General features: G+C 34.9%; 1 long non-coding RNA gene across 1 annotated transcript; it reads right to left on the bottom strand.

Moving 5' to 3' along the window:
- Window positions 1-8825: 8825 nt before the first annotated feature.
- Window positions 8826-11836, bottom strand: LOC107795973 (uncharacterized). The gene is made up of 2 exons (XR_001650284.2): window positions 11593-11836; window positions 8826-10364 (listed from the first exon to the last, which is right to left on the bottom strand). It is a non-coding gene; the product is annotated as an uncharacterized LOC107795973 (long non-coding RNA).
- Between the last annotated feature and the right edge of the window lie 1072 nt (window positions 11837-12908).

Here is a 12908-nt window from a genome sequence, read left to right as displayed (position 1 = left end):
CGCTCACTGGGGTGTGCAGACTCCGGAGGGGCTCCTTTCAGCCCAAGCGCTATATCGTTGTGGCGTGCAGCCCGACCCAATCATATAAGTAGCCATAAGGCTCGTTGCGGCGTGAATCTCGATCCACAGTCCATAAATAGTTATAAAGCTTGTTGCGGCGTGCAACCCGATCTATATACCTCACATAGCTCACAGCTCGGCACTCAGGCCCTATCTCAGTCACTAACCTCTCCAGGCCTCTCGGGCTTTCAGAAATCATACAAATCAGCCAAAAGAGATAATAACAAGTATCAACAAGAAAACAAGAGGGAAAGGAGATATGACACGCAAGTAAAACTGTGACTAAGCACAAGATAACAAATAGCGGCTAATTCAACAAGAACCCGTCCGTTGAGGGTCCCAACAATGACATCATATGGCCTAAGCATGGTTTCTAACATGAATGACAGTCATATTTCTAGAAGACAGAGAGAACAAGTAATTAACAATAGGCTATTCGACTCTACAGTCTCACGGGACGGACTAAGTCACAATTCCCCACAGTGTACGCCAACACGCCTGTCACCTAGCATGTGTGCCACCTCTAAAATAATCACATCATACCAAAATTCGGGATTTCATACCCGCAGGACCAGACTTAAAATTGTTACTTATCTCAAACCGCGTGCAAAATCCTATTCTGAAATGCCTTTGCCCCTCGGATCAGTCTTCAAATGCCCTGAATCTAGCCACACGCACTATAATTAATATAGGCTAAAATAATCAATTCTACAAGAAAAATACGAAATTATAAGCCAGAATCTGAAATAGGCTCAAACCGGCCCCTGGGCCCACGTCTCGAAATCCGACAAAAGTCACAAAATGTGAATACCCATCCATTCATGAGTCCAACCATACAAGAATTACTCGAATCCAACTTCAAATCACCTTCCAAAACTCGAAATTTTAGCCTATGAAGTTTCTACCATTTTTCCTCAAATTTACAACTCAAATCCTTAATTAGATGATGAAAATAGCAATAGATTCATGAAATATAGTCAAATTCGAGTTAGAATCACTTACCCCACAATCTTCTTGAAGAAACCTCGAAAAATTACCTTATACCGAGCTCTCAAAGTCCCAAAATCGAAATGGGAATCAAACCCTCGAAATCCCATATTCTGCCCAGTTCTTCCGCATCTACGAACCCACTGCCGCACCTGCGACACTCCACCTGCGTAATTTCCCTCGCATGTGCGAAAATGACTTAAGGGACTGGGCCCGCATCTGCGAGCAAGTGATCGCACATACGTATGCGCGCCTGTGGGCAAGGTGCACTTCTACGATCTTCCCCTCCATCTCACTCTCTGCATCTGCAGAACCTCAAGCGCATATGCGGGCTCGCAGATGTGGAAATTCCCTCGTACCTGCGACCCCTGGCCATCTCCTCAACTCACGCTTCTGTGCTCCTTTATCCGTACGTGCGAGTACGCTCTTGCGGTCTCCCCACCACAGGTGTGAAACCACCAGACATCAGAAGGCTTCAGCCATTTGCCTAAGTCTAAATTCAAACCGCTAAGCATCCGAAACACACCCGAGAACCCCAGGACCTCGACGAAATATACCAACAAGTCCTAAAATACCATACGAACTTAGTCGAGCCTTCAAAATATGTCAAACAACAACAAAAATGTGAATCACCCTCCAATCCAAACTTAATGAACTTGAAACTTTAAATTTCTACAACCGATGTCGAATCATACCAAACCATGTCCGATTGACCTCAAATTTTGCACACAAGTCATATTCAATATTACGGACCGACTCCAACTCCGAAATCGGAATCCGACCCCGATATCAAAAAGTCAGCCCCCCCGATCAAATTTCTCAAAAATTCGACTTTCGCCATTTCAAGCCTAAATCAGCTACATACCTCAAATTTACAGTCCGGACACACTCGTAAGTCCAAAATCACCCAACAGAGCTAACGAAATTGATGGAACTCCATTCCGGAGTCGTATTCATATAGTTCCGACAACGGTCAAAATCCTAAGACTTAAGCTTCTGTTTTAGAGACTAAGTGTCCCAAAATACCCTGAAACAAAAAACAAGACCTCCCGGCAAGTCACATAAGCAGGGACAGATACAGGGGAAGCAGTAAATAGGGGATCGGGGCTAATACACTCAAAACGATCGATCGGGTCGTTACAAGTGGTAAGAAAGGTTATAGCATTTGTGTTACTATTAGCATTATCCATTGAAACTGACATTATTTTATCACTAATGCAAAATATCTATAAATATCCGTAACTGTGCTAGCAATAAACTGCTCTGTATGATGTAAATTAATTATTCTATAAATAATAATGCATTTTTGCATTATCCAATCCTCATCAATTCAATTATTGATAACAGTAAGGTAATCACAGTCGTTACCACTTCTACCAATGTCAGTTGTAATAGCAACACGGTAATTTATATGAGTAAATAAATAGCGCAAATATTGTTCATATTCATGTTTATATTTATAATTATCGCTCTTTACAGTTGTGCGAGGAAAATCTTTATAAGTAGGATTAAAAAATTTTCTAATATAATGCACAAAGTTAGGGTCAGAAGAAAAATTATAGGGTAAGCATATAACAGTTACCATTTTTGCCAATTCTTCCCGATATTTTTTTGGATCATAAATATAAAATACCACCGCTAACAATGGTAATTTTCGGTTGAAATTAATTTGAATCGGTACTAGGGTTAGCCTGACTAGGAGTAGGTACACTTTTCCCCTCGGCCAAAGCTTTCAGACGAATATATCTGACTCTATTTTGAAGGCGTTTTAATATGTGTCTAGCCAAAGTTCCCCCTCCCCCCGCGATCCAAAAAAATTAGAAGCTAACTCTGTGCCACAAGTTTTACATTTAGCCTTATTTTCTGGAACTAGTTAAGTAAAAAATGGCCAAACAGAAGATGTTTCCGTCCGTTTGGTAGGTTGTCTAGAAAAAGTAAGGGCAGCAACATGAGTATCAAATATGGCATTATTTGGATTAGCAGGGTTATCACTAGTTGGATTAACATTAGGAGCATGACTAGTGGGTGTATCGTCATCCGATTGAGTTTCATCAAAATCTATTTCCTGGTCATCATCATTTTCATAGAACACTTGGTACAAAAACAAAACCAATTAAGAACAGAAAACATAACACTTAACCAGTTAACCCAATTAGTTTTACCGTACAGAAAAACAGAACACTTAAGTCTAAACACAGTCCAAGACTCCAAGTCGACTCCTCTGTTAGACTGTTACAGTGCAACAACAATGCAAAATACCACAAGGCAACAACAACAAGGCAGTCTAATAAAAGCAAAATAACATAGATTGTCTCAATTCACTAAATTCAACTTAAATAAGAATTTTTGGAAGACGCTCAAGACAAGCCCTAACATGCTTCATCAATTGTGTTGGCATTGCTATCATCAGTAATAGGTAAGCTTTCAGTTGAACTAACATCACTTACTCTACTTTCATCCGCCATCTACACAAAATTAAAACAAATATAAACACAAATTGTTAAAACCAAAATACTACATAGAACACTACAAGCAAAACACTACAAGGGCAAATGATCGTGTAATTAGCAGAGAGCAGCCTAGTACAAGAACAAATCACACATCATAAGGAAAAACTATTTGGAGTAAATGGCCAAATTGAATCTATGACATTCCTTTTATAGTGACAACTCATTCAATAAGCTTTAAAGGAGAAGGTAAAAGGTCATGAAACATAAAATTGGCATTATCATTGACATACTTGAAAGCAAATATCAAACAAGAAGATAGAAACAGAGTGACAATGAATGATTTTTCTCCTTCGTAGTAATCATTTCTAGACAGTTTAACATCCTAATCAGGAAAACTCTAATTTGACTGCCAATTCCAGTTTACTAATGACATATATCAATACATACCAAGGTTGTAAGCAACAAGAACAAAGAAATTGAAACAAACGGCTTAGTTAAAAAGCAACTTAACTCAGAAATGTGATTATAACTCGTATGAATGATGATCAACAATGAAGAATGGATAAGTTATGAACATGAATGAAGGTCAACAATGAGCAAACAAGCAATCGTTGAGGAGAGGAGTCGCCGAGGTCGTGAAACTATTGTAGTCGTGAGTCGTAACTCGTGAATCCGCAACAACCAAGCAAACTAGCAAAGTTGAATTTTTTGACCTAAGTTAGAAAATTGAAAGGGAAATGGTTTTTTTGATACTGCCCGTAGGCGTAGCTTTTCCTTTTCTTGTCTGCCTCTAAGCCTAAGGGATTAGGGAATTAAGGGTTTTGAACTTTTGGGGTGTGAGTTTAAGGTTATTGGGCTAAAAAATAAAAATAAAGTTGGGCTTGGACTAAAATATTTCGGTATTTCGGTATACCAAAATATCAAAAACCCAATACCGTATACCATACTGAAATACAAAAATACTGTAATTTTTGTACCGAAATAAATCAAAATATCAAAAAAACCGAAATACCAAATTAATTTGGTTCGATTCAGAATTCAGTTTTTCGGATTTTATGCCCATCCCTAGCAGGTGTAGGACGGATATGGGGTTTGGATCGGAGAGCCGGGGGCAGTGGAGGAGGAACAAATTGACCACTAGATTCGCTACTCTTGGATTTTCCCTTATTTTTACCAAAACGCTTTTTTAAGGAAGCCATCTTAATTAATCAAGTAATAGAAAATAAACAAAACAAACAAAACAATAATATTAAAACTTAAGAGTTGGAACGAGTTTAACGAATTGACGAACAACTTGTTGAAAATTGATTATCGTTGAAGACTTGAAGACTTCAATTCACCAACTTCATAATTTTTTCACAAATTGTAACAATAAAGTAAGAAATAATAGCAATTATAGAAGAAAATTAGAGAGAGATTGTGATAGATTGATGATTTTGTAAGAAAAATAAAAGAATGAGGGGGTATTTATAGTTGAAAATAGGGAAAAAGTGTAATTATAAAAAGTTTGGGGTTTAAAAAAATTCGGGGGTTTTAATGGCTATTTTGTTAAATGACTATTTTGTTAATAGCCAACGGCCAGATTTTAAATTCCCCAATGGATAAATTTATTTTTTGAAATTTGACCGTTGGACCGTTTGGCCCGCCAGGGACTTGTCCGGTCCCAGCGGTCCCATCTGTAGAACCGGCCCGGAAGCCCGGACCAGGCCCACGAATACCGGTCTTACTGGTCCCGACCCGTTTGGGATCGGGACCGGACCCGACCCGCTTGCCACCCTTATGTCGGAGTAATAATTCAAAGTTTGAGACTCAATACCCGTAATTCCGTGTTCAGAGTTCTAAGTATAATGATGTGTAATTTATAAAATAAAATTTAATAATGAATGATTTATTGTTATTGTGTATTGTGTATTTGTCGAGGTAAATTTGGATTAATTGCGTCTCAAAATATATATATCAAATGTTGGTGAGAAACCAAAAACAAGAAATTAATTTTAAATATTTTTTAAATTTGAAGTCCTTAAAAGAAGCCAGTTTTCGTTATTTTACCCCTAATGGCCCGTTGTGATTTAGAAAAAGATTAATCATTTCTCTTTCCTTTTTTAATCTTGATTTTTTATTGTCCACTTGGATTGATCACTAATGTGTGATATTTGGTTGCTTTTCAATGCTAGTTTACCTTAGTTTTGTGCATAGGTTTAAAAATTAAACGTGACATTCATTAGACAAATATTTTGCACTATGCATAAATTCTTAAGAATCATTATATTATGTCAACTTCATATCATTACCATATACAACATTAAGACTTCAAGAGTTTTATTTTTATTTGAAAAAACTAATTGGACGAGTGATATAAAGATGTGTAGACTCGCAAAAATTAAGTGTGATTTCGCGGTGTATGTAAGGTAACGTTTTTCTCGTTAGCGCTGCGCATTCTTTGAGATTTCATTACTATAGCGCACATATAAATATCTATTTTTTTTCTCATTTCTACAATTAGTAACTAAAAGCTAAGATAATTGCGTATATAACACTATGCAGCTCAAAAGTTACCACCTAGAAAAACATTTTTAGCACATGACCAGTAATAAAAGGTTATTAGACATAGCAGATTAAGCAGTAACATTTTTTAAGAATATTGAATAACCACCTCAAACTTCTTCCTCAGCTTAGTTGCTGCATAACTTACAGTTTCTCTATTTTAAGAATATTGAATAGCCACCTCAAGTTGATAACTGATAGCGTTTTATTCCAGAGAAATATACATTTTTAGCGGTTTCCAAAAGTAAATGCCACTAAAATAGAGTATATTTTTTGTACATATATATTTTATGTACTATAATATACATATTTTATATATTTTTCGACTAGTAAATATAATTAGTTTCGGTCGACGGATCAAATTTATATGTTGCCCTTTGTTCTATTTCAGTGGATAGTTTAGGTGTCAGAGAATTGGTCCAATTTATATTTGGGCTTTTTTCGAGTGCTAGATTAATTGGATTAATTGGGGAGTTTAGGACTTGTTTAAAGAGAAATTTTCAAAAACCATTGTTGTTTTGTGGCTATTAACTTCTTATTGCTATCATATACATAATTACTTCCTATACCTACTATTCAGCTGTTACGGTATTGTATTCGTTGTATTCGCGCGACTGTATTTATGAATACAATAGCAAAAACGCCTAAAATCAGGACAGTCCAGCTGTACGCGCATGTATTCACATGTATTCGCGCGGCTGTATTCATGAATACATAGCAAAAAGCACCTAAAATCAGGGTAGTCCAGCTGCACGCGCATGTATTCACATGTATTCGCGCTGCTATATTCATGAATACAACATCAAAAAGCGTCTAAAATCAGGGCAGTCCAGCTGTACGCGTATGTATTCAAATGTATTCGCGTCATGTATTCATGAATACAATACCGACAATCACCTTAAAAATAGGTATGTCCAGCTGTCTAATAACGGAAATAATATCAATTACCATGATACGCTCCTAATATAACTCAACAAAATCAATTCTTACATGCCTCATTATCAACCAATTAATTAGAATGATTTTTCAGTTGTATTTAACTTTAGTATTTTGTGTGTTTAAATATATTTTTTTTTACTGTTGCATTCATTAGATTCAATATTTGTATTTAATGTATTCGCTATTTTATATTTAGTGCATTCAAATGAATTTGTATTAGCAGCATTTTAGTTATTCCTAATACATGTTATTACTGATGTATTCAGTATATTTCATTAGTTATATTCACTGTAATTCTATTTGTATTCAGTATATTTTATTGTATTTTACTTTATTTTAAAATTAAATGTATTCACTATTTATATTCTGTTCTATTTTAATGTTTGTATTCAGTAAAAATAATTTTTTATACAAAAATACAATATATTTGAGTGAATTTCTATATAATACAATACGTTTGTATCATTGTATGGACTAAATAGCAAAGAAGAGAAGAAAGTTCTCCGGATATGGCGTTTTCCGGCCAAGTACATTGTATTAAAACTAAAAATGGAGACGAACAAAAAACCCCGGCCCTCAAATCTTCTCTGGCATAAAAAATATTGTAGTATCCGTGTAGAGGAATCCATTGCAATAACGGGCGTAGAGAAAGTCGCAGTCTCTTTCTTTACAAATCCATTGCAAATATCTGGTGTAGAAACTAAGCAGTACAAATCCATTACAATATCCGGCGTACAAACTATGCAGGTTTTCTGCTCGAAAAGAGAGAGAAGGAAGAGAGAGAAAGAAGAAAAAATATGTTGAAATTTTGAGAGAGAATCGTGTGTTAATTGAAAGAAAGAGAGAGAAAGAAAAAGAAATCTAAGAGAGAATCTTGTGTTAATTGAAAGAAAGAGAGAGGAAAAACATAAATAACATATTTCATATCTCAATGGTAGTATATACCATAAATACTTATTTTGCTATAAAATATAAAAGGTAGTTATAGATAATAATATTTTAAAGTAATTTTAATTTATAATAAATAAGGTGTATACCTTTTGTTATAGGAGTCGAAATTTCCTTGTTTAAAACATAGCTAGCGCTTCCTAGTTATATTTGTACTAACTTTTAAGCTGTGACTATATTTTAAACTAGATAGTGATATTTCATATTCTTTTTTGTGGGGCGGTGCTTTAAAGCAGTTATAAGTAATTAAATTTAAATTGACATTCATTTCATGATAAGGCAGTTCATAATTTCATATCAAAGGTAGACGATTGGAAGGTTTCAAGTTTCAACATACAGTACATTTTGCATTTTTCTAGCTTGGCAATCATAAGAACAATTTTCTTTCTATGTGAAGCAATCAACTCTCCATGTGCATAAAAAAGTTCGTACATGAAGTGTGAAGCTAAAATATATTGGTTAGAAGAGCCAATTGCGCTTAAGTGTCATCTGTCTACAATAGTCTGATAACTCTTCTCCAGTCTTCCAATACTGATACTAATATATTCAAAGATTTACACCAAAAGTACAAAAAATAAAGCAAGATATTCAGATGTTGAAGTAAAGTTTTGCCACCATCAAAGCGTCTTCTATCTCTCCTTTCTCAACGGATTAATCTTAGACAAACCTAAGCTATCGTGTGCTTCAGTTTGCTTCTTAGCATATACGACTTGTTTAAGAATTTCTCCCTCAGTTCATACCCTTCTAGGAAAGTCATAAGCTTTTTTGTCAATAGAATAACTCATCTAGAGCTTTAACATAACATATTTAATTACTCAAATACGCGGAGAAAATATGACCAATATCTTGACATAAACCAATAGGTCTCCAGCCTAACCAAAATTGAAATATTATCCATATTTTAATGGAAGTGAAATAGTCCTCCATAATGAATTAAACATGGATAATCATAACAAAATAAATACAATATGGGCATAATATGGCACTTTCTGTACAATATGTGTGGAAGAGGACATACGAATAGTGTATGGCTCTAGAAATATTGTCCAACCACAGTTAACTATTATAAATACAATACCCAAACGCACAGGAATTGTTTATATTTTCAAGCACACAAGCACATCCTAACCATCAGCAATGAGTAACTTGCTATAGAACCCAGCTTGGTAGCCAACCTCTGACATTCCAAAATATCATTTAACTATGAGAAGACTTATATTACCACTTTTATACCTTCAGAAAACAAATAAACACCAATCAATTATGAAAATACAGATGAATTAACCCTTTTACCCGCATTGGATCCCTTTTACTCTTCAACCAAGCTACCCTTCTTTGTTTTTATTCAAAGACATTCTATTTACCCCTCTATCTATTTCTAGGCCTTTATCTTAACTTTTTATGATTGTTGGTAGTTTCTTTTGATTTTCTCTATAGCTAGTGTCATATGGGTTTAATGCTTTGTCATCTTTAACTTATTCGATGAAGTGCAGGATAATGCTTTTATTTAACCTTGGCAAAAGGGAAAAGACACTTCTTTATCTTGAGACTCTTAGGTAAACAAATATATTTCAGTTTTGTTTTAGAATGAACTCGGTCAAGGATGGCAAATACCAATCATTTTCCATTCTCAGGTTTCTCCTTATGCGACAGTCTATCACTTCTCATTTTTCTGGGATGTCTGTTATTCCTTATTTACATCTTTTTCGTTCCTTTTTTATATTTGTTGGTGCACAATTCACAATATCTCGTATTTGTCATTGGCTTTTGTTATAATATACACATATACAGGAGGTATAATTGAAGTTCTTTGAATTATTCGACATAATTTCAATTTATCGTTTGTTCAAAAATGCTCTTTTACTAAATGTTTTGGTATCCATTTAGTGTTGGAGATCTACTAAATATTTACGACACGCAACATAAAATCCCTCAAGATAGCACCAATTAGAGAAGAGATCGTATAATCTCCCATGTCAGTACTCTTATCAATTTGAAGCATTTGCAAGTTCAAGTTATATACGTGCATAAAATTTCTCCTCTCTTCTAGTAATTCAGAAACTTGATGTAAGCACATGAACCATGCAGCTATTTCCAAAGCAATTTTCGCTAATCGCATTGACTTAAAGTTACCAGGAGTTCGAACAAGCAAGAACACCAAAGTGGCAAACCATTAAAAGAGAGAAATGCAAATAATGAAGTCGTAAACATATCAATCAAATAGGAGACTCAACACAACCTCCGCGTAGGAGCAACTATGACTATTCAATCCAGTAACTTTGAAACGCTAATATGAAACTAAAATACGCAAACTTCACTGCATTTAGCAACAAATCAAACAGAAATTCAAGGATAAAATCTGACCAAAAGCTTCATTGCTCACCTGTTAGGCTGAGTGTTTCTTTTCCATGTTCTCCACTTGATTCTCCCTTAATCCTGATAAAAGAAAAGAAATGCAATACCTGAAGAATATATAAAAGAAGAGGAAGAGAGAGATAGAGGGTAAAAGAAAGAGAGATATTGATAGACAATAACAGATATCACTGAATGTGAAAGAAATTAGTAAATGATAATTTTACTGAAAGTGAAATGAAAGACTGTCATTTTACTTACCGGCTACGAACTTGTAAAAGCATGACTATAAAGTAAAATATATGTTGTTTGGATGTGACTTTGTGTTTGGACAAGAAGCTTCCTAAATATTTTAGGATCAATTCTCCGTTTTCATAATTCTTGCCTACAAGTTCATTTTAGTTTATACAGTTCTGCCACTTAAAACAAAACAGAGGTTTTAGACAAATAAATTTTAAATTTAGAAATTGGGTAAACAATGCTTAAACTACATTTGGAATTGCTCAGTAGTTATTACTTTTCTTGCTTTTATCCACTTTTTTAACTGAGACAATGAAATCTGCACATCAAAATAAAAACGCTTTTCAGGACATTCAAAGTAGATAAAATACATTAACAAACTCAGAACATGTAAACTAAATGGTTCCTTGATTCTAATTTGATCAGAAAAAATATTCTCTGCCATACACAAATTCAACTTAAACATTCGATTGAATAGACTAATTAATTTGAATTTAAGGGGATATTTTAACTCAATTATTTGACAAGAGTAGGTTGCTCTAGTGGTGAGCACCCTCCACTTCCAACCAAGAGGTTGTGAGTTCGAGTCACCCCTGAGGAGTTCTTGGAGAGAGGGAGCCGATGGTCTATCGGAAACAACCTCTCTAACCTAGATAGGGGTACACTATCCTCCCCAGACCCAGACCCACTAGTGGATTATACTGGGTTGTTATTGTTGTTGTTATATTTTAACTCAATTATTTAATGGTTAGAAAAAAAAAGATATTTAGAAATTAAAATCCACTCTTTGAGTAATAGTAGGATTTTTGGAATGGCTTGAATTTTATAACTTTCGTCCCAATAACTAAAACACAGAAATATAATAACAGACACACAATTAAAATTGAAAACATGCGAGTTGGAATGAATTGCTAGCAAGCATATTTTTCATCTTCTCGAATCTATCGTGTACAGGGCTCAACTACAAAAAAGATCAAATAGCTCAAGGCCATCAACTCAATCATAGTAGCTAAAACTATCCATTCCCAGATTTAAATATGAGAAGCGAGAAATAAGGCCAAGAAACGCATACCATTTTCAGAGTTTCACCAAATCTTGATTATGGCCGAAGATGAATTAATCGGTGAATCTCCACGATTTTGTGTGCTTGCCAGAAAGTCTTTGATGCCATAGAGTCAGGAACTTTGTATAGAAATGATTATACATGACAAAACATGCCAAAAAATTAACCGAACTAACAAAGTAAATAGAAGAGAGGATGCTAAAACTCAAGAGCAATTAACAGAACTAATAAAGGTAGAGGGAGTTCTAACCAAATAAGATAGGGAGGATGCTAGAGTAGGAGAGAGAAGTGGAGAAGTGATACGTGGCTGTTCAGGTCGACGGACACGTTGCTTAGGTAATTATATTGAAAAGACATATATGCCCTCAGCTAGAAAGGTTTTGACATGAAGCAGCCACGTCGAAACTCTTTCTCTTCTAATATATAGTAAATGTTATGAAAATAATTATATTATGGATGTTCATTTATTACTCTGCTATAGATTATCCATTTAGTACTCTGTTGAAGTTTATCTACAAGCAACTGATGCGGGCAGGTTGCAAGCAGCTCAATGAAATGATTTGCAGCAACTTCTTATTAAACATGCAGGTTGCAAACAGTTCATGCAGACAACTTACAAGCAGCTAAAGAAAAGCCTTGCAGTTACTTCGTGAAAAGCCTCGCAGCTGCTTCATTTCTTCTATAAATAGAGGAGTTTTCAGTTCATTATGTACATAAGTTTGAAGTTTGAATAATATATCAGTTTCTCTCTATACTTGTCTTTACTTTACAGTTTTTATTTTATAACACGTTATCAGCACGAGACTCTGCCATCTCGAGAAAATACTTTGAAAGTATCAGAGGTACGAACTTTCTTTTTCTAAATAATGTCAAATCTTTCTAAACTTGAGTTTGTAGCCCTGGATATATCGGGCAAAAGCTACATGTCTTGGGTGTTTGATGCCGAAATTCATCTTGATGCGATGGGTCTGACAGACACCATCAAAGATAAAAATCAGGCATCAAACCAAGGCCGTGCCAAAGCAATGATATTCCTATGCCATCACCTTGATGAGGGCCTGAAAATGAAATATATTATTGTTAAAGATCCAGTCATACTGTGGAATAATTTGAAAGATAGATATGACCACCTGAAGATGGTCGTTCTTCCACAGGCACGTTATGATTGGACTCATCTAAGACTACAATATTTTTAAATCTATCAGTGAGTATAATTCTGCTATATTTAGAATTATTTCCCAATTGAAACTATGTGGTGATAATATTACTGATCATGATATGTTGGAGAAAACCTTCACCACTTTTCATGCCTCGAATATGCTCCT

Source organism: Nicotiana tabacum, chromosome 11 (genome assembly GCF_000715075.1).
Source record: "Nicotiana tabacum cultivar K326 chromosome 11, ASM71507v2, whole genome shotgun sequence".
NCBI lineage: Eukaryota > Viridiplantae > Streptophyta > Magnoliopsida > Solanales > Solanaceae > Nicotiana > Nicotiana tabacum.
The sequence above is the reverse complement of the archived record's forward strand: the minus strand, read 5'-3'. Positions and strand labels throughout refer to the sequence as shown.